The sequence below is a fragment of the Balaenoptera musculus genome, chromosome 8, assembly GCF_009873245.2.
Source record: "Balaenoptera musculus isolate JJ_BM4_2016_0621 chromosome 8, mBalMus1.pri.v3, whole genome shotgun sequence".
NCBI lineage: Eukaryota > Metazoa > Chordata > Mammalia > Artiodactyla > Balaenopteridae > Balaenoptera > Balaenoptera musculus.
Genome location: NC_045792.1, coordinates 41772918 through 41779461, shown reverse-complemented (window position 1 = coordinate 41779461; position 6544 = coordinate 41772918).

Here is a 6544-nt window from a genome sequence, read left to right as displayed (position 1 = left end):
GGTGTTATCAACATGACAGAATATGCAGTGGTAGCTAGTGAGAAATCTAAGTTTTGACTGTATTCAAGATTCACTGTTAAGTAAGAATCTCTTGAAATATTAAGAACAAATGTTGTCTTTTACCTTTAAACCTTTTTTTTTTTTGGTTTTAAAAATACTCCAATATGTCTATGTTTCTTTTATGTATTTGATTTACATTCACGTATAAATAATGGAATATGTTTTTCTCCCACACTATACTATTCCCTGGGGGACTTTCATAGGTTATTAAATATATTGTTCTGACATAAGTTACTAAAGGCTCCTCTAGCTCCCTCCAGTTGGAAACCACCTATAATATTTCCACTCCTCAACAGCGTATAATGCAATTAGCACCTTAGGGATTCAAAACAAAACATTAGTAAAGCACAATTTCTAGTATTTAGGAGAAGAAAGTGGTCCTACAAATAGAGGTTGCACATGTTTGAGCGCTGCCCATGACTTTAACCTAAAAGCATTTGATTTCATTGTCTCCTTAAACAACTACTGCTTACTTATATGGTGATGAGAAGAGTCCTTTTGAGTTCAGAGCACTGTCTTATAAACAATGCAGCACACCATTAAACCAAAGTAGAGTTATTTATTTTTCTTAGAAAAACAATTATGAACGTTCATGGAAGGCTCCCTGGGTGAACAAAGGGTAACACTGCAAATATGGTTCAAAAAATATTGTAATTTAAAACAAAATGGGAATGATAACTCATAATTTTCTATATGAGATCAAGAGCCCTAAATTCTTTTAATCTATAGTGTGGAAACTGTCAGGATTTTCTTTGACCCGCCACACAAAACACATTAAGTATCATTTATGTAAAATAATACAGAAATAGTATCTTCATAATTGGATGAGGTAATTTGGTACAGAAATAATCTAAACGACAGTTCAACATAATGTGATTTGATGTGTGGCTAGGGTTTCAGAGTGTGAGTAGCTTCACGGGAAACAACCCATGAATAAGGACGGTTATAACTTTTTTCTAAATTAAGCAATCATGAACTTGCAGGTGTGATTTTATTTTTCATGAATTTGTTCGCTCAGAGTAATTGAATGATAGAAGTAGAATTACTCTTGCATTTTAATTCTTATTTTAAGATGTAAACCTTCAAAACGTATTTTCTAAGCCATTTTTGTTTTTAACAACACAAAAATGCAGATAAAAAACAAGCAAATTTATATTTACACCTATTTTAATAGTCATACATTAAAAATGTTATACAAAGAAGAATTTGCTTCTTTGCTAAGACCTACTATGATGTCTTTATGGCACATGTCTAACATATACAGAAATTAATGACTCTGTCTCAGCTTTTGATTCTGCTCTGTGGAGTGAAGGAGCTGGAGCTGGCCAGAGAGAGAGGCCTAATTTTCAGATCTGTTTAAGTTTGCTACAGAGAAGCAGGAAACCAAAACCACAGGTAGTGCAAAGCAGGTCCTCACAGGACCCCACCCATCTATAAATCCAACCCAATAATGATCTGAATCTGACATAGCAGTATTTCCATCTTTTTGTTCTAAGGAAAAGGTAGCAAAGCCTCGAATTTATGATAACATAAAAGCATAAGTTCATGAGACATGTTGCTTGGAGTCAGACTACTGGTCTAGCAGGTTCACAACTTCTACTCTGCTAGTGATTGCCAAAGATATTTTATGGAAGAACAAGACTGTTTTTCTTAGTATATTCCAAACACTTAAATTTTCTTAACAACCGCCTAAAAAAGACTTACTATATTTACATATTATTTTCTCCTGAAAATAGAAGGGTTTTGCCTTGGTTACATTCACTGCAAAAAGAATAAAAAGTAGATATTGAAAAATTATTCCTGAAGCTGCACTAAAATACATTATTACCCCTACTTTTAAGCTATCATAAAATGAATCAGTATTCACTGAGATGATGACAAGTTACTTAAAACCAAAAAATGCTTTTGGAATTGAAAAAATTAAAATGATGAATACAAAAGCAACCGTTTCATATTTTCAAACTTTTTAAAGAATTATTTTCAGGCATAATATTCTGTTTCTCTTAAACTAGCTTTCTTCTCCCTAACAATTGCTTTTTTTCCACTTGGCACTTCCTCCCATTCTGTTTCACATTTAAATCATAAAACTATTTTTAATAAGAAAATTTATATAAAGATTCATGTTATTATGTTTGTTCATATAGTTGGGTCTAATGGTTAGCTATATCTTGTTTTATGAATAATATATCTTTGGTTGAACATATTTTCATAGAGGAAGAACTAGATTGATTCAGATTAGCTACTAATAATACATACATTCAATATGCTTCTTCTTTGTAGGGACTTATAATTATCTTCAGATTATTTTCTCCGGGCTGTTAATGTAATGATGTAATTTAGTGGTTAAGGTAAGGGCTCTGGAGTACGGCAGACCACTCTGGTTTTGATGCTACATGAATTGGACAAACTACTTAACACTTTTGAACATGTTCCACAATGTGGAAAAGAGTAGGACTGTTAGAGGACTGTATTAGTTGGCTTTATAAGACACAGAAATTAGGGAAGGTAATTGGGTACAGAGGTAAGCTGTTGAATGCTGAGAGCAAAATTTGGCAAGGAATCATGGTTCAGAGAGAGGGAACAAAATTGAATAAACTTGAATAAGTGTCTAAACATGTTAACCAAGAAAAGGCCATCTGTTTGGGCAAGTCATTGATTTTATCGATAATCCACATAGTATATAATGGGAATTCATGTCAGAAAAAACAAACAACAACAACAAAAAGAAACATTTTGCCGTGAAATTTCATGACTTTAGAGATGTTTTTGTCAAATAGACATGCCCTTAATCGTACAGCAAACAAACTATAATTACGTTGATCAGATTCTATTGTTGAGTCTTTTGATGCCAGCACAACTGAGAAAGCTTTAATTAAATGGCGGAGATGTTTTGCATATCTTTTAAGGAGGAATTCTGTGCCAAAAATAAAACTGCAAGGTAATACCCTGTCAATAGTGAATATTCCACTACTTGTAGTGCCCTGGATGTGACTTCTGATGCATCTGAACTTTTTACACACTAGTACTGCATGGATGACTTCTTTTCTTAGATTCTCCCTCCAAGGATCACCACAGAAGTCACCCTTTCCAGAATCCCTTCTTTATACCAATTCCCTTGTCATCAGACCAGATCGCGTGCTCAGTATTAACCAGAATCTTTACATACAGACACTGGAAATATTCTAGATAGTTTCAGCAGAAAGGAATTTATGAAGTGTTATCAACTGTTGACAGTACTATTAGGAAGCGATCACTATATTTTCAGGAAGGATGAAGAAAAGGACTCTCAGCTAAGCTTTCAGAAAAGCTGCCAAAACCATGGCACAGAACAAAGTCAAGGAAGCTGCTGCCTCTACCATGATTTGCAGATCCAAGAAACTGGCCCTGTGGCCATTGGCTCCAGTACAAGACACCTCTGCGTAACTGGGTGGCTGCCAAATTAGAAAGCCAAGTACTTTACTGAGAAGCTGTTAGCACTAGAACTACACAGTTTCTGCTTATGTACATCATCAAAATAGAAAATTTCTGCCCCTTGCTTCTCCCCCCCCGAAATAATTCAATTCTTTTTCAGGTTTGTTTAAGAGCATATGATTAGTGGGACCTAAATCATGTACAGAATCCCAGTTGCATGGTTGGGTAGAAAATTCAGGTTTTTAAGTATTCCAACCTCACTGCCTTTTCTGTAAAGAATGGCATGTCCCCAAACTGGTGGACAGAGAATCGGCCACATGCCTCTTCATTGTACTCACTAGTAATTTTTATATAGCACTTACTGCAGATGATAAGAGTTGTAATATTACTGTAGGGAGCCTACAATTTTTAATCAGTTTAATCAGTTTTAATCAAGTTCTATCTCATAGTATTGTCATGACCTCAAATAAAATAAGTACATGAAAATATTTTAGCATAGTGTAATCCACACATTAGAAAGGCCAAAAAAAGTATCATTATGACTATTGCACTCTTAATTGTATATCTACCTATTCTAGACTGTAGATTCTTTAAGGATAGTGTCTATATTCTTAATTTTATATTCCAATGCCTGGAGTATCTGGCATATATTAGATGGCCAATAAATCTTGGTAGAAGGAAGACTGCAAGAGGGCAAATAAGTGCATTCTGTGGGGATATCTTAGAGACTAATAACATGGGAATACAAAGTAGATGCACTGGCAATTATTGGAGAGTCTTGAATTTTAAGAAATTAGGACAGTTTGCATAGATAATGTAATCAAATTACTCATTATTATTTATTTGCAATTCAAGTAAAAAAAGTGATTAATGAGTATGCTTTTTAAAATATTAGCTATATATTAAAAATTGTGGCAGACTCTTCTGTTAACTCACCTATTACTTAATCAGCAATGTTAAAGAAGTCTTTAAGCTAATTAATCATCAATACATTTATCTGTATATTATGGAAATTATTTCCTTAAAATAAATTTAGCCTGCTAGGTGGTCTATTATTTATTATTTATGAATCAAATGGAACTGAGTTGGCTTGTAAAAGATGATAGTATCTGTATTTTATTTAAGGGATTAGGTGGGAAAATTCTTCAGTTGATAGTATAAATCTGAAGTTTGAAAATCAAGAAACAGTGTTTTTTAAGATTTCCTTAGTCAACATTTTACATGTTTCTGAGTTACCACTTTTGTTTCTAATTTTATTTTTTTGTAAATGGTTTTGCTCTGATAGTTTAAATCATTCTAGCTCTCAGAGTTGAAATGGATTTTACTATCTGCTGATGTCTTATTCTCAGAGTGGAAGTCCCATTTACATAATTCCTGTCACGTGTTGTCCAGTCTCTGCTGGACTATCTTCTTAAAACATTCAAGATAGGAAAATTATCATCTTACAATACAGCTTAATTTTGCACAAAATTTTAAGTTTTTATAAAACTCTCTCTAAAAGACAATGGAAATATTTTATTTTGTCCCATGTGTCAGTCTCACTTAACTCAGAAATAAAGGCTTTGAAATATTTCACTAAGTCTACAAATAGTGTATTTATCACTTTCATAATTTGAAAGTAGCTTTCACTCCATTCAATATTTTCCTCTATGATGATAAATTCTACACCAAATATTCTTTGAAAAATTGTTGTTCATCTGACCTTCTCCCTGGCTTAAAGCCCTCATTCTCTCATTCCAGGCAAGTAATTTCTTTTCCCAAGTAAGAAGTCCCGACTTCAGTACCTCTATGTAGAAATTTTCCTTTAACTTTACCACAGATCTATATCTTAGCTCCCAGCTGCACTACTGTTATGTGCCTAGGAATTATATGCCTCCTTTCAACCTATCTTGTGATAACACATATTGATATTTTTTTAATGGGGCAATCTCTTCCTCAGTGGCACATTGGAAGCTGCCCCAGCAGGGCAAAGTGTTTTTGACTCTCCTTACCCTGCACTGACCAGATTGTGGCAGTTATGGGGCATCAGAAATTGTCTTCTAGCCTTTTTCCCCTTGGTGCTTTGCTACAAAATGAAACAATTATGGTTAGTATGAGGTAATATGGGGAGGATAAATTACTGGCTTTCTAGAGGCAACACTGAGAAAGAGGAACCTGGAAACTAGAAATTCGGGAGTGGAACATGGAGAAGAGGCATCTTGAGAAGGAAATCTTTAAATCACTGTAAGAATTCTTGGGATCGCCACAAAGCTGCACATGCTTGATATGAATTAGAAGGAGGCCAGCAAAGGCTTTGAGATTTAAACTACAGTGAAAACCATGGCCCATGTTTCAGAATGACACTTAGGAGGTACATAAGCAGTAAAAATCATAATAGCACTGCAAAGGCTCTATAGACTAAAATAATATTGGATTATTACCCACAGAGTGTAGGTCAGAAATTGTGATCTGAACCTAACAGGGTTGGCTACTTTCTAAAGCAAAACAGTTAATGTAATCCATCAAATCTTAACATTTTTTTCATGGATAAAGTCTCAAAACATAGTATTTAAAAAGAACAGGATGGAATACAAAATGACTACACATGCAAAGAGCCAGGAAAACCAAAGCAACGTTCAAGGTGGAAAAAAAAAACCAAAACAAAACTGTACACATGCTAATAATGACATGACTGAAATGTTAGATTTTTTGGCAAAGATTTTAAAACAGCTGTTGCAACAATATTCTGAGAAGTGAGAGAAAGCATTCTTGAAATGAATGAAAAGGGAGAATTTCTCTGAAAAGTAATAAAAACTATAAAATGAAACAAGTGGAAAATCTACAGCTGAAAATACAATAATAGTAATAAAAAATTCACTGAAGAGATTTTATAGCAGAATGGAGATGACAGAGGAAAGAATCTTAAAGGTAGATCAACAGAAATTTTCAACCTGAGTCACAGAGAGAATAAAAAACTGAGGAAAAATGAATATAGTTTCAGGCACTTATTAGACAATGTCAAAACATCTAACCTTAGTCTCATTGGAGTCCCAGAAAGAGAAAAAAAAGAAGTTGGTGCACAAAAATGTTTGAG